Raw genomic sequence first — 22679 nt, forward strand, 5'->3', positions numbered from 1 at the left:
TGGATCTGACTTTAGTAGTCTTGAACATGCGGGGATTTTGATGTGATTTTGTGCATGGATTGACGCTGCTAACCATGTCAGTATAGACTGCTCTCGCAAGGAGGTGATCTTTAACCCTCCCACGAGAGCCAGCTTTAAATTTAAAGGGGCGAGGACCGTGGTCCTGCCCAAAGTGATTTCTGCCATGAAAGCCTAGAGGTTGCTTAACCAAGGTACCTGGAGTATCTTAGCTAGTGTCGTCGACACTAGAGAGCATGAGGTCTCTTTGACTTTGGAGCCAGTAGTACGTGACTACCCGGATGTCTTTCCAGAAGAACTCCTAGGTCTGCCGCCACATTGGGAGATAGACTTTGCTATTGAGTTGGAGTTAGACACAACTCCTATCTCAAAAACTCCGTACAGAATGGCCCCAGCAGAACTGAAGGAACTCAAAGTTCAGTTGCAAGAGTTGTTGGATAAGGGTTTCATACGCCCTAGTGTGTCTCCTTGGGGTGCGCCGGTGCTGTTTGTGAAAAAGAAAGATGGTATCAGAGGGGAACCTCTCCCAGTAAGATGTGGTCCGGGGATGAACTAAGTGGAAGCTGGTGGGCATGTAACGACCCGAGTTCAGGAGGGGTACATGAATGAACCGGTATCACATTTGAACGAGAGAGATCCTGAGGACATGAAAGTATGGTTAAGAAAGGCTTAAAAGAATTGAAAGTTACTACCTATACTAACAAGGTGCACCTTCCTTTTCGGTGGCTCAATCATAAGAACTTGAAAGTTGGGAATTTTCCTAGGATGCATGTGAGTGAAGACAAAGCATGCTGCCTTTTCTCCCTTTTTTCTTTTGCATTTGGGCTGGGCTTTTCCGATATTTTACACTGTTTTTTGTGTTTAGCTATTGAACGGTTTCCCTTTATTATTATTATTTTTTTAATTTGTTTTTAAAAATTTTTTTTTTCTATAAATGAAAAATACTTTGGCCAACTTTTAAAAATATAAAAACCCCCTTTATAAAACCCAATTTGAAGAGAGAACGGGGCTATCCCACTTTTTTCCACCGTAGTCCATCCCATTTCTGGTAGGAATGATCATTAGTCTCTGGCAACGGTTTCCAGCCAAATCAAGATTCATTTAGAACAGGTGAACTTCATCGTCTATTTTTTTCCCCTTATGTTTCTGTTTTCTCTGATTCCACGAATTCTTCAGGGATTCATTTAGTTGATGAATTTTGCTTGTGGAGTTTGGAGAGAAGATTAAACCCTCTTTTTAATCGTTAATCAGCCTTCACTACCTACAACGCTGATTGTTAGTAGGCCATTTTGATAATGAACCTGATTTCGTTTATTCTGTCTGTTATTCAGTTCATTCTATTAGATCTGAAGGTTTCTTTTATTTTTGAACCTTATCTCAACTATTTCGCCTAAAACCTTGGTGGGTATGCATTAAAATTCATTTTTGGCCCCTTGCATGTCTAGTTTACTTAGTACTAAGCACTGATTAGTTGGATAGTTGTTGTTGTTTTTTATTTTCGTGCAGTGGTTTTCCAAAAATTGGAAATTTTCAGTTACATTGTGTGGATCGTTCATGTTTTGTTTTTGTTTTTTGTTTTTATTGACTTAGATTATGGCTTAATGGAAATTTCTATCAAGGTCTGCTTGTATTTATACGTTCTATGCTGTTGATTAGGATCTAGTAAATCTGTTTGGGATATTACGGATGATCTTTGTAAAGGGCTTTGAGCAGTTTCTCACTTTATTACGAGGGGAATATTGCTTAGGAAGCTAAATCTGATACGCCCAATCTCGTTTGTGTTTCTAGTCATTTGTTAATATTTGATATGATAATATTCTTTTTCTCTATGGGAATATATGCATCTGAAGATGTATCTGTTTGGTAAGTATGAAGACATACTAATTTTGACAGCTTATCTGTGATTTTGTTGTTATTATCCTTTTTCTGTAATTTGAATCTGTTTCTAATTTCAAGTTGATATTCTTTGGATGAATTGCATACCATTGAAAAAGTAATTTATTAGATTATAATTATTTCCCCTAAGTTCTACAGACTAGTTTGTTTCTCAATGTTTTATTATGCTACATGTAAATAGATTTGATTTTTTGTAAACATTTGTAACAACTGTGATCTGGAATTTATTTTGCTTGCTTTAGTGTCTTGATGATCGATCTTAGTGTTTGTCTTTGGTCCCCTGTTCATCAGAAAATTGAACCTGCCGAATGATGGAAAAACTTATCTCTAGAGATGTTAATTTGATTCTTATCACAAGCCTTTGCCGTCAACCACAACTCTCCCTTTCTCTCAACCTCAATCAATCTTTCCGTCATTTCCCTCTCTCTTTTGCCTTTTCTTTTTGGTAAATCAGCTTTAAGATTTTAACTTAAAGTGACGATTTAGATTAAATAATGATCCACTATAGTTATTACTGTAATTTGAGTTGTTTTTAGGATGGTTGCTAGATGATGTAAAATCCATGAACATTGAATTTTTAAAGTCCCAAGAAGCTTTGAAATAGGTTGTTTTTTTATTCATTAACTGTTATTCTGATATAAGCTTATATGTATATATATGTATATATATGTTTTTTCTAATAACAAAGAAACATCTTTTCATCAAAGAAATAAAAAGAGATTAATGTTCAACCATTCAAAATTGGATAAACACAAACAGAAGAAATACAAGAAGATTTTGAAAAGATATGAAAAACTTGGCTGGAGAAGTACCAAAATGAAGCCTTTAGCAAACAAACCTTCCAAAGTCTTTGCCTTACTGGCAATAATTTTTTGGTTACTATCCCATCAGATTTCTAAAATGATACCTTGAACCGCATTAATCTCTAATTACAAAAGCCTTGAAAGGAATACAAAGACCAATGAGGAAATGAAACATGTTGGGCTTTGAGCTGTTGTGAAAGACCCAATAAACATTGAAGATCCCAAATAATTTATGCTTTCAGATTCAGAACAACATGAAGGACATCTTGATGGCAGAAGAGAAGAAAAAGTCTTCTTCTGTAAAATATCTAAAGAGTTCAAGCCACCATTTATCAAAATCCACATAATGATATTTATGCTCTTAGGACAATTATACTTCCTTCCAAATCAAGAACACAGTAATACAACCTATAGAACAGATCCTGTTCAAGTAAGGTTGTGATAATTATACTTCCATAAAGCCAAGAAGGCCCTTTTGAGAATTGTGGAAGAAGTTGCCAAATATCTTGAGAAGAGAAATTTTACCGGAAAAGCACCTAGAGAATCGAGACTCCAATGCTTTGAAGTAGGACTACTCGAGACCTCAGACTCTTCTAAAACAGAAAGGAGAGCAGAAAGCTCAATAGTCTCATTATCTTTCCAAGTTCTTCTATAAAGAATCTGCCAAGATCAGCAAATAGAATCCCAAATATCAGCAACTGAACCATTAGGAGGAAGTGAGATGAACAAATTTGGAAAACTGGACTGTAATGAAATACTGTCAATCCAAATATCCAACCAGAAAGAGATTCATGTTCCATTTCCGAGAACAAAATGGGAGAATTCTGCCACCTTTTTTTTTCCCCAATTTTTTGAAATATTAAATCAAGGACATCTAAGACTAATATCTCTTTTGCCATCCGTGTGCTCTTCTTCCACCCCACGTGCATCACTTTCCTCCAAAGTGCATCAAATTCTTCATTAAAACATCATCCCCATATTGCTAGCAAGGCCGTATTTCAAATTTCAGACCTCCAATCTCTACTCCTCCATCAACAAGGGATTTGGAATCTGAATTCCGTCTTAGTAAGTGATTCAACTTGGCGAAAGTTCTAGAGCTTTCTTTTTCAAGGGAATACTTGATGACACGAGTAAGTCTATCTCCCTTTGAGAGCTGAAAATGCTTCCATGTAACAAGCTTCTTCATAACTTTCTCCATAATTGGATCTCACAAAACACCATGTTTAGGATGACCTCCAACTCCAAGTGGAAGACCAAGGTACAAAAAATAGGTAAGGATTCTACCTTGCCATTTCATCTGACAGCCGCTTAAGAAACCCTGGAAGCATCAATGTTAGCTCCATTTAAGGCTGATTTCGACCCATTGATCTTGAGACCCAAACTTGATTCCAAGAATGTCAAAGTAGTGAACACCAAACTATCCAACATAAAGGTCAAATTATTGAACAAACTATCGAACATAAAGATCGTCAGTTTTGCAAAAAAGAAGAATGTCGCAAGACATGAGTTGAATTAGGCCCCACTTTGAAGCGCTCAAATAAGCCTTGTAAAAAAATATCTTCAAAGAGTATACTTAAAACATCACAAACCATGACAAATAAGAATTGAGGAAATGGATCGCCTTGTCGCAAACCTCTTGAAGCTTTAACTCTTCCCTTTGGACGCCACTAATAAGAACAGGAATTGAGTGACCTTAATACAACAACCATTCATCCACAGGATCCCCTTCGCCACCTCTTTCTTTCATGTAATTCTCCTTTAGACATTTTTTCAAAAGTTCCATTGGGGTAGGGCCGGGGAGACATGAATTAATATGACCATTAGAAGGGATTCAAAGAATAACCGAACAGAATCATCTTTCAATTGATCCCAAAAAGTTATTAAAGTCGTAAATAAAAAATTATGTAGAAAACCCATCCAACCTGGGAGCTTTATTCTTCCCTAAATTCTTGACTACTTTCCAAAATCTTGTTTAGATGAAAAAGAATCGATAAGAATATGGATCAAAACAAGACAAAAGTGAAAGTTCAGGATCATGATAGATTTTCAATCTTTATTTCTTTCTGAATTAGTCGTGCATCTGTCCTTCCATTTTTAATGTTTTGTTTCTATTCATGATAAATGTTGTTGCTATTTATAGATATGATTAGATATGTGACTTCTATATTTGGTATTCAATTGTTATCCTGACAAATTGCATATACCACCATCACATGATCTTGTCATATTTGGCATTGGAAAATTGACTTTTGCTTGATCCATCCATCTACTTTGTTTTTCTTCCTTTTTTGTAATGAGTGGTTAAAGATGTGTAGTGGCTTGTAATGAAAATCAAATGTCTATCTAGCAATTATGAGGGGGGTATGTTTATGATGAGATCTGAGGAGTAGGAATATGCTTAATATTATTTTGAGTTCATTAAAAAGAAAAGCTGGAATGTGGATGATACTATTAATCGTTTACTTTAAACTATGCTGGAACTAAGTTTATTTGCATGTTGTTCCCTCCTGCCCAATGATGGAAAAACTCATGCTCTAGACCATTTGCATTGATTTCTAATACTAGCTTTTGCCTCAACCACAACTCTCTCTTTCTCTCTCTCTCTCTCTCTCTTACTTCCCAAACACAAACAAATATATATATATATATACATATAACTATACAATTTCCCTTGCCTTTCTTTTCTTTTGTTGTGGTTGGAGATGAGTAGAGACTAGTATGTGAATCAAACAAAAATGTTGTCAATGAGGAACTAAACTATGAGATCTGAGGGCTAATCAACACGAATTTTGATACTATTTTCACCTTGAAGTAATCAATTTAGCTTTGATTTTTTTTTTTTTAAAAGTAGAATTGGGGTAGGAGATTTGAACCCTGACGTTAAGTGAGTTGAGTTATGCTTGCTTTTGCATAGCTTTGAATTAGTATTTGGTTTAAAATGTATTGCCTGTTATATATACTGTTACTACTTGTTTGCTTAGTGCTCTCCCGACGATGGTAAAGCTTCATAGTGCCCCATTCGACGATAGAGGTATGCGTCACTGTCCTAATTTTGCAATCTTCCCCAACAAAGATTGTCTGTGATTTGTATAATCTCTATGCCTTCCCTAAATGGTCGGGTTTTCTATAAATTTATATAATTTTAATCATCCTATTCTTAGACCCATTCTATTTTAATTTATGCCTATATCAAGTTTCATATTTTTTTTAATTTGTTTGCTTTGATGATTTAATTATATTCTTTTTTAAGTTTAAATTTATGTATACATAAAGTTGTATATATTTTGTCTCTATATGAAATAGATCGATATGATTTACTATAGATTAATAATTGACATTATATGATTTTGTAAGTACAATAGATGGTGAAAAAATTAAAACCATAGACATTTTGATCGTTAACACAATCAAATGTCGGTTGAGCTATGTTCATTTTGGTGATATTATATGATTTGTATATTATATTGACGGATCTAAAATTATATTTATATAAACTTGTGTTCCCCATCTAAAATTTGACTGCTTGTATTAGTATTACTTTATTTTTCAATATATATTATTGATATATTATCCAAAATTCCAAACTACTCATACCTATTTCTAATTTTTCAGTATATATATATATATTAAAATCTTCAGCTGGAAAAAAAAACTCTTAGTTGCTTTTTTTTTTTAAAAAAAAAAACTTAGGAGAAATATCTAAGTTTAATTTTTTGTTTATATATTTATGTGAATTAACTCTATAAAAGTTTATAACAATTTTTAATTAATATGATTTAATCTAGATATCTTATATTAGTACATTTATAGTTACATATTTAATTATAAGGTCCTTAAGTTTTGAAAATTGTGATTAATAAATTTCTTAACTTCTAATTCTAATTTTAACTCTAATGATTCACTTAAAATAGATTTATAAATTTTCACTTTTGAATTAATAGAGATTTTTAATTTTTATTTTTTATTTTTGGTCTCCTTGGTGAATTATTCGTTAGGTTTATTTTACTTGATTGGAGGCCTTTTTTATGGAATGCTCATTTCTGTTCTGTGAGCTTTTATTGTTATTATATTTTTTGGATAACAACGTACGTACATACAAGACCTTAATAAAGATTCTATATTTCACTTTTGTCCAGCTTTTCTATTATTTTCAAAAACGTCCAAATGACTTTTTAATTACATAAAAATTAGGGTCAAATTACCTTTTTATTCTCAACTAAACATTAGGGGTCTTAAAAAAAACCCGATTAACCCAACTCAATTCGTTTGGTTTGGATTCAAATAAATGAAAATTTTAAGGGTTGAGTTGATTCATAGGTTCATCTAATATAATTTAAATCAATTCGAATTAAGCCGAATTTATTATTAATTTTAAAAAATATATTTTTATTACTTATAACACAATTATTTATATATAAATTGATTTTAATTTTATTTAATTTTAATATTTTTTGAATAATTTATTTTTCTCTTTGCACTTTAAAAAAAATTCATTATATAAATTAAAATTGAGTTAATATTAATTCAATATATAAAAATAATTAAATTAGATTTTTACATATTTGTGTTTTTCTACTTTTTAGAATAAAATTTTAAAATAAATGACCCGATCAATTCGAATCAACCCAACTCAAATGTTTCATGGTTGAGTTTTGTTGGGTTCATTTTTTAACAAAGGTTATTTGGGTTGAAAGAATTTACAATTTGAACAATTGGGTTGAGTTTAAAAAATCTCAACTCAACCCATGAATACCCTTACTAAACATGTTTTAAAACAACAAAACTAAAAAACTCCTTGATTTACTTGCATTTCTTATCTTAACAATTTTTTTTTTTTAAAACCCTCATTCTCTCTCTATCCCTTATTCTCTCCACTTTCATAACAGCGCACCAACAACCAAACTGGCGAGCAGATCATTGGTGACCACATTGGACAACGGACAACAAACTCGGAGGGAAAACGAACGATAGTGTGCAACTCAGCTGGACAACAAACGATGAGTGACTTGACTTAACGTCAGATGGTAGGACATAGTTGCAACTCGAGACAACGAACGATGAGCGACTCAACTTGACAACAGACGAATAGCGCAATTTGGACAATAGTGTACACACGTCGAACAGTTCAACAATTAGAACGACAATAGTGATGAAGATAGGAGCCCCTTTTATTTTTTTTTAAATTATTTAAGATTCAGTAATACACATATATATATTATGATTTATGTTGAAAATTGAGATCATTTTGGATTTATATACTACCATGACAGCTTGTAAAATCAGTTGTTTAGTTGTTTGATATGTGAAATGTTTTAAATGAAAAATAAAATCATATTAAATACATTTCTCTTTCTATTTGAAATGGAGAAGAAAATTCCAATTAATTAATATTGCATTTTGTCTCTCCAACATTGCTTAATGTTGCTTGGTAAATATGGATTTTTTTCATAGTAATTCTTATATATAAAAATATTAAAAAATTTGGTCATTTATGAAAATAAGTTTTCAAAAGGATTAAATCTTTAATAATCCCTATATTTTTTAAACCTTTGTTTTCCTTTTTTTTTTTTTTTTGGGGGGGGGATAAAAATTGGTCTATTATTAAAAAAAGGTTATATTTTGAATTTTCTGAATGGAGCTGAATACTACATGCAGGAGTTGTGGTTCTTTGGGGATGACTAGTTTCTTTGCTCAAAGTAGTCTAGTTGTTTGGGATGGTTAATTATATTACGGTTCATCCAAAATGTACATTTAAAGGGACGTTGGCCTACAAATTTCATACGTTAGTATTAAACAACTCAACTTCAAGAGTGTTTGCTATCAAAGTTTGCACAATTATAGAAGACATTCGTCTTTTCCTCTTTCTCTATTTTGTACATCAAGAAACTTCATCTTACAACTATGCACCTCAAACATATTAATTTCAGATTTCATAATTCAACTCAATAGCCAAACACTCCTTTAGGCAGCCAAAATTGTAATTATTTAAAATAATAAAATATAACTACACGGGCATTTTAAACATATTCTAAAAAATGTAGGATCAAAAGAGTATATTTTGAAAACTAATGAACCAAACATGGCCATTCTTAAAATTTGGGCACCAAAAAGGACATTTTAAAAAATTCAAAAATCAAACACGCCTAATCTTCATAACTCGGTTAAAAAAAAGGTAATTTTTTACAAGTGTATTATTATTTTTTTATTAACTATATAGCCAAAGAGCAGAGTTTATGATAACATTGTTTTGTCGTTGGGAGTGCCACTAAAGTTTCATATTGGCTGAAAAAGGAGAAAATCATGAATATATAAGTGAGAGACAATATCTAAATAGGTATAAACTCTTTTGGATAAAACAAAAAAAGAAAACCATATAAGAGCTATGTTTAAGTCAACAACAATATCATATCATTATAGAGAGATATGTGTGATTTTGATGTTCTCTAACAATCTTTTTAAAGAAACTATAAATTATAAATTTAGTGTCTAAAATTTTGGGTTTGTGTCTAATGATTTTATTAGTTTTAAAATATGCCTAATATGTCCTTGACTGTTCACTTTATTTGTATTTAATATCTATTTGAAGTTTAAAAGTATCAAATAAGTCTCTAAAATTTTAATTTTGGATCTAAATGTCCTTAGCATATTCCACGTTATTTAAAAGTAGGTAGAGATCCATAAAATACAAGATTCAAAATTTTCAAAATTTTGTGTAATACAAGCTCGTATTTTTTTTAAAATGTTGAATATAAATAAGTAGTTTATTAGACATAAAATTAAAATTTTAGAGACCTAACACAATACGGTCAAATTTGAAAGACCAACTAGACACTTTTAAAGCTAAAAAAACTCTAGGGAAAAGAGAACTTTTGGTCCAGTTTTCCACCTCAACAATTTTGTCCCCGAGTTTTGTTTTACTAACAGTGTAGCACCATTTTATCCCTGAGGTTTAGAAAACTGCATTTTTTCTCACACATTTTTTTTTTTTTCCCCTCAATTTGGCTAGAACCTTATGTCATCGAAACCCACTTTTGTGGTAGTGATTAATCTGTTTTTATTTATTTATTTATTTTTGGTTTTTAGTTAATTCCTAAAGGTAAGCCTAACATTCTAATTACTGAATTAAAAAACTTTTTAATATGTTCAGGTTTAATAAAAAATGTACTTTCACCTTAACTTGTTTCAAGAATAATTTCCATTCATTTTATCATTTTTTTGGTTGGCGTGTTGGTTGCAACTACAAGAAAATCGAACTATTTCGACAATATTTTATCGGAGGTTATAAAAAACCTTTGAGAAAGGTATATATTTATTGAAAGTATTGAAAAAACCTTTGAGAAATATATGCTTTTTATCGAAAGTTAATAAAAACCTTTGAAAAAAATATATATTTATTGGAGGTTTGAAAAAACCTTTGAGAAATATGTGTTTTTATCAAAGGGTAATAAAAACCTTTGAGAAAGACATACATTTATCGGAGGCTTTGATAAGTTCTTTGAAAAATATGCACCTTTTATTGAAGGTTAATAAAAACCTTTGAGAAAGATATATATTTATTGAATGTATTGGAAAAACCTTTGAGAAAGGTTAGGATCGTGAAGATGCATAAACAATCGTGAAAGATGCACGCGACGTTAAACGATGAGGAGTGACACGCTAGACGATCGGGCTATACAATAGGCAAAGTACTACACGATCAGTGAAAGCACTAGATGATAAGTGTAGAAGTTGGACGATAACGCTAGACGATAGCCGTGCTGCGCTAAACGATGAGCAGACGCGCTACACGATAGGCAGAATACTAATCGATGGGCGTTGAGCGATAGATGCAGGCGCTGGGCGATGATGTTAAGCGATAGGCGGATGCGTTAGACGATCGTGAAGATGCGCGCGGTGTTAAACGATGAGGAGTGACATGCTAGGCAATCGGGCTATACGATAGACAAATTACTGCACGGTCAGTGAAAGCGCTAGACGATAAGCGTAGAAGCTGGACGATAGTGCTAGATGATAGTCGTGCTGTGCTAAACGATGAGCAAACGCGCTACACAATAGACGAAATATTAAGCGATGGGTGTTGGGCGATAGACGCAGGCACTGAGCGATGACGTTAAGCGATAGGCAGATGTGTTAGACGATAAGGCGTTAGTGCTAAACGATGGGTGCGGTAGTTAAACGATAGGCTATGCGCAAGTGATATTTATTTATTTTTATTCTGAAATGATAACCAAAATTCCTGCCTTGCCCTGCCCTAGATCTCTAATTGCAATTTCTCACTTTCTTTCATTTCTTTCTTAATCGATGAACCTTCGATTCCTCTTCTCAGCATTGACATGGCGCTGAATTTTGAATTCTTCGCCCTCGATTCCCTCCATTCCCTCGATTCCATGTTCAACTTCTCCTAATCATCTTCTATTTCTACGCTTCACTTTCTTCTTTTTCCTTCTCGGATGGAACCTCGTGTCGGCAATAAGTTTCGCCTTGGCTGGAAGATCGATAGCGACTCCTTCAGGGAGATCTATCTTGGTTCGTCTGGTTTTTCTCCATTCCAGCTTCTCATTATGCTGCTCTAATACAACAACTAGATTTTAATGCTTCAATTCAATCTGCAAGTACTAATATACAGACGAATGAAGAGGATGCAATTAAACTCATAAGTGTTCCGATCTTAATTCAACACTACGATTCTAGCTTCGTCTACTCTCTCTCTTCCTTCGCTTAGATGCCTTTATTTTCCCTTCCTTTTCCCCTCCGGGGTCGATGTTTGTGGTTCTGAACTCTATGTATGGTTGTATTTACCAGAACTGTTCCCTTAATTACTGAGCCAACATTTGAATTATACTTAAGGTGCTTCGGATTTTGGTTTTGTATCAGATATCCCAATTGGTGAAGCTCTCTGTATTTTGAAAACCCTTGGTGTTGTAATGTTATGCCTCAGCTTTGCAATGTTTTTGCTGCCCGAGTTGTGAGATTGTCATACTTATCTTTCTTTGTCTCTGCCATTTATTTGTTGCAATCTTAGATTTTTTTGTTGATAATTGATGCAATGGATCGCATTTCATAGTTGTATATAGTAAATTATCATAATGGATAACATATCTTCAATTGGAAACTTAATTGTTGGATTCCTTTTTCTCCTTTGCTTCGAAATTAATGTAGATTTTTTTTTAATAAAAAAAAGAGGCTGATATGTATTCTGCCTCTCTTGCTCTGTTTTGTTGTAGTCTTACGTTGAGTTTTCATCATACTGCAAAGTCGGGCACTATATTACATATCAAAGGCCTTTACCACTGCTTCCTCAAAGTTGGAGAAGATAGGATATGGTATCTTCTAGCAATTGGTGATATATTTTTTGCACTTACTATTTTAAGTTATAAGTAAAAGATAATTATTCATCAATGATTTTACGCACTCGCGGTTTTGCTATCTTATTTTAACATGTTTTGTTTTTAAAATTTTAGTTGTGTCATACTAATTTAGCGATTATCTTGAGGTGTTTTGCTTTGGAAGAATTATTTGAGCTTTTCAAGATTAGTTGATTATATGTTCTTTTGAATTCAGACCTCATTCTGAAATCAAATTTTGGGTCTCATATGGAATAGGTCATTCTGATAAGAGAGGTAGGAATAAACTATAAAGATACAATGCAGCACATTGCCTTATTGCCTAACAGTCTAATAATCTTTTAACTTTCTTCTTTCAGCTTGCAGCTTCAATTTTGTTATCTGTTTTCTCATTTCTGGTTCAGTTGATTTTGAAAATGAGAGTGAAGAAGTAAAACCTACAAAAAAAGCCATTAACTTTAAGGAAGTAAAGCGAGTTGATCATATTCTTGAATCCTTACAGCGCAAGGTACCTTTTTTTAACATCACGAATTGTGTACTCTCAATTTACACATTGATACTGCATAAGCTTCATCTTTTTATAACAGAAAATCATATTGTGTTTGTGTATATATTACAAAGAGCTAATTTATCGAATGTCCAGTATTAAGGAAAAAAAGTGGTCCACTAGTGAGAATTTTTATGCAGTTTTCTCAAGTCAAAATCTCATGTGATGAAATTTTTTGTTTTGAAACACACAGTGAAAACATGCATGAATAGTTGTTTTACAAATAATGTTTTCCATATTGGAATTTTAAAGCAAATAGATTTTGTGTGTGTGTTTAGTTGGGTTTTTGAATGCATAGTTATTTGTTCATTGTGTTAGTAATGCTTCATTGAGTTGAATACTGTAGTCTTCGTTTTCTTTATGAGCCAGTTCATGTTCTTAGTAAAACATAAATCTAATTTTCTTTACTTTTCTCATGTGAAAGAAAATGTCAAGACGAAGCATCCTCAGTTGCTTTACGAATCTAAGTTATACAGAATTCTTCAGGGAGGAAGTAATGAGATATTCTTTTCCTTTTTTTCTGGATGGAAGTAATATCTAAATGAATGCTTTCTCCTGTGACCCTTTCTTTTCACAATCTTTTATCTGAACTCTTATTCCGTTTTGCAGATGGCTTAATGATAACCGATTAAATGGACCAATCTCAAGAGAACTTACTGGAATTACAAGTCTTAAATTGTGTAAGTCTTTGTATAATTTCACCGTTGTGTATTAGTTCATTTAGGTGATATACATCCCTGGTTGAAGTTTTGTGCCATGTCATGTGATTGGCTTAATGCCATTTTAGTGAATTTGACATCTCTAGCTATAGAGATGGGGAGATTAGTCTCTGAAGGCTATGTTCTTACAGTTCTCGCTCCAAATGACGAAGTGATGGCGAAACTTATGACCGATTATCTGAGCGAACCCAGGGCGTCAGAGCAGATCATATACTACCATGTAATCCCAGAGTACCAAACAGATGAGAGTATGTACAATGCAGTTTGGTGATTTGGGAAAGTTTGATACCAAATGCTTCGGCTGCCCCATGCTGTCATGGCGTAGGAGGCCAACGAGTCAGTGAAATTTGGGCAGGGAAAAGGCTCTGTTTATCTGTTTGATCCTGATATATACACAGATGGTCGGATTTCAATACAGGGGATTGATGGAGTTATGTTTCCATTGGAGGAGGACAAAGCTTCAGAGAAGAAATCAAATTCAGCTCTTAAAGTTGCCACTAAACCAAGAAGAGGTATATTCTTTCTTCTTTTCTCTTTAATCTCTTATTCATTAGAGAAATATGGTTGATTTTAGAACTGATGGACACTGCTTATAAGTTATTAGTGTTTTTTTGGTTCCTTGTTGTGAGATGATGTTGGATTGCTTATTGAGTCTCTCCTAAGTAATTTTGTGAGTTAAGTTAAATTTTAGACCAAACTTAGTGGTGTTAAAGGTGAAAGCTTGTTCATGAGTTTTGTTAGCCAAATAGATGGAGTGACCAAGTGAGATTACGACCTTACTTGAACTGGATTTGTTCGATAGATTGAATAATGGTGTCCTTTCATTCTAAATCGATCGGGTGAGATTTACAGTTTAGACATGTGTGGGTCATCTGGAAAAGTGATAAACTCGTAATGAGTTCAAACCATAGTGACTATAAACTATGACCTTACTTGATTAGGACATGTTTGATAGATTGAATAATTGTGTTCTTGAGTTCTAAATGATTTTTTTTTTTTAAAATAATGTTTTTCTAATAAATAATGATAAAAATAGGGTTGGGGGAAAGTATTCCAAAAAATAAGTGTTTAAATCATGTACCGGGTACACGATTACACCTTAATCATGTACCAGGTACACAATAAGGTGTGTACCAGGTACACGAGTACCTGGTCACCTGGCACACCCAGTCTGGCGTGACAGTCATACAGGTTTGACTAAGGGAATCGTGTACCGGTACACGATTCCCTCGCATTAAAACCTCCCCCCGACCCTTCTTCTTCCTCACTGAAACGCCCATTCTTCTTCCTCACCGAGACCGCCGCTTATTCTTCCTCACCTAGACCACCGATTCCTTCCTCTCATCAATTTTTGCTTTCGATTTCTTCTTCTATTTTGCTTTATACTACCAAAATCTCATTGATTTTTCTCACCGAGGCCTTTATTTCACCGAAATCTTCCAAAATTTCGATTTTGCTCGATTTTCAGTCCTCCATTTAATCCTCACCGAATCCTCCATTGTAGTGGTTGTGTTGCTCAATTTTCATATCCTTTTGGCTACCGATTTTTTATCGTTTCTGTGGTATATTTCTTTCTCTAGTTGGGCTGATCTGTATTTATTTTTATGTTTTTGCATGTTTTTGGGTTGAGTTTATTTTAAACTTAGTTTATGTATAGTTTATGTATAGTTTATGTATGATTTAGTTTATGTATTATTTAGTTTATGTATAGTTTATGTATGATTTAGTTTATGTATAGTTTATGTATGATTTAGTTTATGTATTATTTAGTTTATGTATTATTTAGTTTATGTATGATTTAGTTTATGTATGATTTATGTATGATTTAGTTTATGTATAGTTTATGTATGATTTAGTTTTTTGTATAGTTTATGTATGATTTAGTTTATTTATGTTTTTGGGCTGATCTTACATTTTTTTATTTGTTTGGATTGATTTAAACTTAGAAATATTATATCTATAATTTATATATGATTGATTTAAACTTAGAAAAATTAGAAAAACTAGAAATTAGAGTTTGTTGGGTTGACATATTAACATATTTTTTTTTTGTCAACTATAACAGTTGAAAAAACATAATAAATATGTCGATGCCTGAAGATTTAGTAATTCTTGAACCTGGAAATGATGGAGATAGTGATATTGACGTTGAAGTTGATGAATTATTTGGAAACGACAGTAGTGGTGAACATGATCTTGAGTTGGTACCGTCGGAAATGTTCACCCAAATAGATTGGGAAATGAAAAATTCAACGTGTGAACTAGGGTCTACTTTGGAAGAAAGGAATGTAGGAGTAGATAACTGTAGTTTAATACAAAAAGGAATGGTGTTTAATACCAAAGAAGATTTACAGCTTGCTGTAAAAAATATTGTGTGACAGAACACTACAAAATTGTCGTAGTGGAATCAAATCAGAATTTTTGGTATGTTAAATGTAAATCAAGTAGTGACAGTTGTTCTTGGAGGCTACGGGCATGTTGGTGCAAAACTCATGAGATGTTCGAATTCACAAACTTCAAGGGAGAACACTCATGTTTGTTTTCAGAATTGACACAGGATCATACACAGCTGGATTCAAATTTCATGAGTATCGAAATTCAAAATTTGGTTAAAGCTAATTCTGGAGTACCTGTGACCCTACTTCAAGAAGCCATTAAAAAACAATATGGCTATAATGTCAATTATAGATGGGTATGGCAAGCCAAGAAAAAAGCATTAATTGTTGTGTTTGACAATTGGGAGAAATCATATTCGGAGCTTCCGTATTGGCTGAGTGCTGTTGTTCATTACAATCCAGGAACACGAACAGATTGGTTTTTCCTTCCCTCTGATGTGTCAGGTACGACTATTTTTTGGACGAGTTTTTTGGTCTTTTGGTCTTGTAAGATAAGGGTTCAACCATTGTAGGCCATTAATCCAGATTGATGGAACTCATCTCTATGGAAAGTATAAGGGAAAATATTGACAGCCTTATCTATTGATGCAAACAGATATATATTTCCCCTTGCTTTTGCTATTGTAGAAGGTGAGAATTCGTCCAGTTGGTCATGGTTTTTGTGGGCATTGCGTGAATATGTTACCTAAAGAGAGGGTATTTGCTTGATTTCTGACAGACATAAGGACATTCTTGCTGCAATTAATAATGAAGAAATTGGTTGGAGTGAACCAAGAGCATACCACCGATATTGTCTTCGCCATGTTGCCAGTAATTTCAATACAAAATACAAATCGAAGCAACTAAAAAATTTGGTGTTTAAGGCCGGAAATCAACACCAAAGGCGTAAGTTCATTCGGTGCATGAAAGAATTGAAACAATTGCACCTTGAATATCTTGAATTTTTTTCAGACATTGACTTAGAAAAATAAACACAATCATATGACGGTGGGTACCGCTATGGGTGGATGACCAGAAATGCAGCTAAAATGCATGAACGACGTTTTCAAAGGTGCTAGAATGTTACCAATTACTTCTTTGATTAGGCTAACATTCTATCGCACAATATTGTATTTTGAATGTCGGAGACAAGAAATCAGTGAAGCACTCGATCGTGGGAACATATATACAGAATATGCCTTAAAAGAAACTGAAGAGGTGGGAAAAACGAGATCAACACATACGATGACATCCATTGATAGAGAAAGTCAAACTTTCGAAGTACAAACTGGCATAAATATGATTTCTCCCTACAAAGCACAACACACCTAAGTTTTAAGCTTGAAAGAAGGGACATGTTCTTGTAATAAGTGACAATCATTCAAGATTCCATGCTCTCATGTAATTGCAGTTTGTAATTACATGCATATGACATACCTACTACTTATTGATGAATGCTACAAATTGTCCAATTTCAAGCGTTGTTATGAAGGCCGCTTCCATCCAATTTAACACCCAGATTATTGGCCAAAATTATCATTTATAGAAGTTCGTCCAAATGCAGACTTACTCAGAGAACAAGGTCGGCCAAAAAGTACGTGCATTCATAATGAAATGGATTGGAGAGAAGCAAGCCAAAAAGTGTGATGTACTATTTGTAAAAGAGAAGGACATAACAGATGCACTTGTCCACATCGTACACTAGGTGCTTCGTCGTCTTTGGGTCATTAGGTGTATTTTTTTTATTTGTATATTTCATGTATTTGTATTCTTTATGTATTTATATTTTTCATGTAATTGTGTATTTCATGTAATTGTATTCTTTATGTATTTATAATTTTCATGTAATTATATATTTCATGTATTTGTATTCTTTATGTATTTATAATGAATTTATGTAATAAACTTATTTTATGTAATTGTATTTTTTTATGTACTTTTTATGTATTTTTTATGTTATCGATTCTATTATGTAATATAATTTGAACTTTTTAGGTAATGGAGTATGGTCCTTCTAATCCGTACAATTGTACCAACAAAACACGCATCGTTCATAGACAGTATGGGATAGTTCTTCCATTATAGTGTTGAGTTGTCGGAGGAGGGAGCCGACTGCACAACATACTATCCCATTTGATCACCGCATTATTTCATATATTCAGGAGGCGGGTTTTCTTGGGGTTGCACAAATTGATTTCATCCTGCTTGATTTGCACCTGATTACTGCTCTAGTTGAGCGTTGGAGTCCAGAGACCCACATATTTCACCTATCCTGTGGGGTGTACGATTACGCTGCAGGATGTTGCCGTACAATTTGGGTTACGAATGGACGGGCAACCACTGACAGACTTACTACAGTATGGTTCGAAGAACGTTTATGAAGAGCTCTTAGGCGTTCTACCAGAGGATTTGAAGGCATCAAGATTGAGTATCCCTTAGTTGGCGTCCCAGTTTCTCGAATTACCTCTCGATACCGATGACACAGCGTACGTAGGTATGCACGAGTATATATCCTGCAACTTATTGGAGGATTTTTATTTGCCGACAAGTCAAATACTCTGGTGTAACTCATGTTCCTCCCATTATTGTCTGATTTCGAGCATGCTGGTACGTACTCGTAGGGTGGTGCATGTCTTGCATGGTTGTACAGAGAACTTTGTCGGGCTTCCAATGCATAAGCGTTGGAAATAGCAGGGCCACTGATACTATTACAAGATGGACTTATAATCGATTTCCGATTATAGCACCACAAGTCCAACTATATGCCCCAGATCATTGTCCACTTAGTGCCAGGTATTATTTTATTTATATATCTATTTCGTTACCATTTTATGTAAGAATATAAATTAATTGTATTATTTATAATTTTAAATGGAGTGGTGTATTAGCTACCTCTGAACAGTCAACAAATATGTTGCTCGTGTACAGAAAAATATTCGACATGCTGATGCCCAATCAGGTAGTAAATATGTATATAAATGAATATTTAAAAAAATTTATATGTATACTTATTATTTTTTTTGTCAGGTTATTTGGACGCCATACACACAGATTTGGTCATCCTTACCTGATTATTGTCGTGATGGTGAAGACATCTGGTTGACTATTAGCCCTCTTCTATGCTTCCATATAGTAGAGTGACATCATCCAGATCGTGTGCTGAGACAGTTCGGTATGCGACAAACGATACCTTCGTTATCCTATACACTCCCAACACTACACCAAATCGATTTAAGAGGTAAGCACGACCAAGACTGCAGTCGAATCAATGCGAAGTATTTATCCTACTGGCATGGACGTGATCGTTGTGCACAGGGAGAATTAACAAATGAACCAGCTGTATCAGACGACTACTTTCCCTGGTACAATTCGATCACGAGGCGATTTATCTCACCTGACGACGCTTACTATTACTGCATGGTAAGAGATTTAAAATCAGACATTTTTCATATAATAATATGAATATTGTTTAATATTTTTTTATTCTACAAAATAATTTTATTGGCGATGTTTAACAATATTTAGTGCAGAACAACTTACCAGAATTGGGTTCAATGTGTCAGCAAACATTGGTAAATAAGACGACTCAATATTACTGACACTGATCGAAGACATATTCTTCGTAGACGACAACGACAATGGGGTGAACCTAATTTAGAGGGACACGAAGACAACCTCCATGAGAAGTAAGGGCCAGGGGGGGTCGTTTTTAAATCCCACATTGTATCATTTTCAAATGGTAAATTAAAGAGCTAATTGTAAATATTCTTTAATATCATGGTATTTTTTTTTAATATGAGTGCAAGATGTTTTCATTGTAGATTAAATATATAATTAAGTTTAATAATGAAAGAATTAAGTTTAATAATTAAGTTTAACAATTAAAAAAATAATTATAAGCAATAATGAAGGAATTAAGTTATATAATTAAGTTTAACAATTAACTTTAAAAGAAAAAAGAAAAAAAAATTTATAAGCGAATCGTGTACTGGGTACACGAGTTCCCTTGACCGGTGGTCAGCTGACTGGATTAAATGGTACTCGTGTACCGGGTACACGAGTATGCCACATGGAAATCGTGTACCCGGTACACGATTCCACTACCCTAATTTTGTCAATACCTTCCTCCCAACCCTATTTTTGTCATTATTTATTAAAAAAATATTATTTTAAAAAAAATTTGTTCTAAATAGTTCGAGTGGGATTAGTCGAGGTGTGCAGAAGCTAGTCCAAACACTCATGGATATTAAAAAAATAAAGGTAGAGTGGGACTTACTGTTTAGACATGAGTAGGTTGTTTGAAAAAATGATAAACCTATTATGAGTTCAAACTATGATGGCTACAACGTGATCATAATTTACCTTTTTTACTTATCGTTAACTTGGGAGTTTATAACCTAATTTAATTACGGACATCTTGAGTTATGAATGGAGTTCAATTATTTGAATTCTTTTGATTAGTTGGGTTTTGTCATCACATTACCAATACCACAATAAGTTTGAGACATTTCACATTCTTCTTTCCCCACCACCCAATTTTGATTAGCTTACAACAGCTTGTATAATGTATATCATTGTTCTTATTCTTTTCCCCAAATGATTATTGAATTCACTCATTTCTTCTTCCTATTCTTCCTTTTCTTCAGTTGACTTTTGAATTAGTTAGAACAACTTAAAAGAAGTGTCTGGATACGATTAAGAACCTGTCGATTTTACTGCTATTCCAACTCGTCATCGTCGTCGAGAGGGCGGAATCATAATAAAACCTTTAACACCTTTTCTTCTACCAATTATTTCAAGGAAGCTGATGGAACTTACGTGTAGTATGCTTGAAGCCTTTTGGACAAGACTCTCATTTCTCTTCATGCCAATGAAAAATAAAGCTACCCAACTTCATACCCGAAACAAGAAAAATAAATTCAAAAGTATAATCATTTACACGGGTGGTAAGTTTAGACATTCTTTTCTTTTATTGTCATTCCCTCCCTTTATTCTTTGAATTGTAAATTAGTTTAAAGTAATAATTTGATGTTGTTAAATGTAATATAAATACTTCTTGAATCTCCATCTTCCCCATTTGAGGTAAAAATACTTCTTGAATCTCAAACAAAGACATGTGTTTGTTTGTTGTAAACATTTGAATTTATATGTGTTAGTTTTGAATTATAATAGGTTAATTTTTATTGTAATCGGAACTTAAATCATATGCTTCTCAAATGATTGATGATACACGTGACATGAATGAGGATGAGATTTTCGTACGATTATTTGGACCGGAGAAACACGGGCATGTTTATGGTTATGGAGTAGGTGTTACTCCTTTTGAGGTGTTTGGATCATCGTCTACTATACGTGATCTTGAGCGTCGTCTTAATGAGTCTGAATAACAACTTCAAGAATCTGAACGACAAAGAAAAGAATCTGAACAACAAAGAGAGGTTGAGATAGAAGCACTTAGGTGTCAAATAAGCGAATTAGAAAATCGTTTTGAGGATAGATTTTAAAAAATGATGGCAGAGATGCGTAAAAAATTTGTTTATAGTTGATCAATTGTAGTTTGATGTTATAGAATTTCAATAGCCTTTCGGTATACTTTTATGACATAAGTTTACTTCTATCCATATCATTGTCTATTTTTTCTATTCTATTCTTATACTTTGTAATTCAGGTACTACATGTAGATGAATTAGTAAAAACAACCTTCCGAGATTTGTCAATAAATGTGCTAAAAGGTTTTGTAAGAGAATTTTCGAAGGATATACAATTGTTGATAAATAAGTTTTTAGGAAAGTTTTAAAAATTTTGAAAATGATATGATAAGCCTTTAAAAATAATGAAAACCTTTGAAAAAGAATACTTGATAATAGATAATTATCGATAAATAATTTGACAATTATCGAAGATATATAACCTTTGAAAAATAATATTTTTCGAAAGTTAGTAAACCTTTGAAAAAGTTTTTCGACGGGATCTATTTTGACACTTTTCAAAGGTTGTTGAAAAAAAATGTATCAAAAGTCTACTAAATGTTTTTTTCGAAGGTTTTGACCTTCAAAAAAAGGTTAATTTTCTTGTAGTGCAACTTTTATCGAAATTCTAAGGTTATGGTTCAAGTCTTGTCAATGTATTTTTCTTTGCCAATATGAATATAGCTCAACTGATATATTATTCAGACTATCAACCTCAAGGTCACAGATTTGATTCACCCATCCCGCACTTTAATTATAATACTTTTTTTTTATAAAAAAACTTGTTTCAATAAATTAATAGAAAACATGACAGATTGACCACAATTGCTACCTACCTTTTTCATTTTTCATTTTTTGTTTTTATATTGATATTGAAAATTGAAAAGTAATAAGAATTAAAAACGATAAGCTTTTTATCATCCTCTAGATAGAAACTATAATTAATTAGACCTTATAAATTGAGTAATTATATGTGTAATAGTGTCGTGTTTATGTGCAATTAACTATAAGCGTCCTTAGAAGACAATTATTGAACTTCCAAATTCTAATATATATGCAATTTTTTTTGTTCCGTATGTATATATATGCTTATTTATTTATTAAAATATATGCATAAGAAAAATTATTTTAAATGATAAAACTGCTGAAAATATTTACATATTATAGTAAAATATCACAATCTATGTATGATAGACCGCGATAGCTGCTATACGTGTCTATCTGTGTCATGATAGATATAGATAGTAATCTATCGCAGATAGATGGTAAAATTTTACTATTCGTAAATATTTGATTCATTTTCCTATATTTGAAAATAATCCTATGCGTAAATGATATATTATTTATAAATTTATTTTGAAAACTAAGAATACATTAAGGAAATTCATGATGAACATGCTTAATTTATGAAGAAATAGAAGTCAAAGTTTATTATTAAATGAACATTTAATATAACATTGAATGGTGGATATGTAGAGTTGAAAAAAATATTGCAAATAACTTTGAATT

The 22679-nt window shown here is 32.8% G+C and overlaps 1 long non-coding RNA gene across 1 annotated transcript; it reads left to right on the forward strand.

The window, feature by feature from the left end:
- Positions 1-998: 998 nt before the first annotated feature.
- Positions 999-8060, forward strand: LOC120075242 (uncharacterized). The gene is made up of 3 exons (XR_016528909.1): positions 999-1128; positions 5699-5748; positions 7604-8060. It is a non-coding gene; the product is annotated as an uncharacterized LOC120075242 (long non-coding RNA).
- Positions 8061-22679: the final 14619 nt, after the last annotated feature.

Source organism: Benincasa hispida, chromosome 4, assembly GCF_027475165.1.
Source record: "Benincasa hispida cultivar pf3 chromosome 4, pf3_genome.v1.1, whole genome shotgun sequence".
In the NCBI taxonomy this organism is placed as follows: Eukaryota; Viridiplantae; Streptophyta; class Magnoliopsida; order Cucurbitales; family Cucurbitaceae; genus Benincasa; species Benincasa hispida.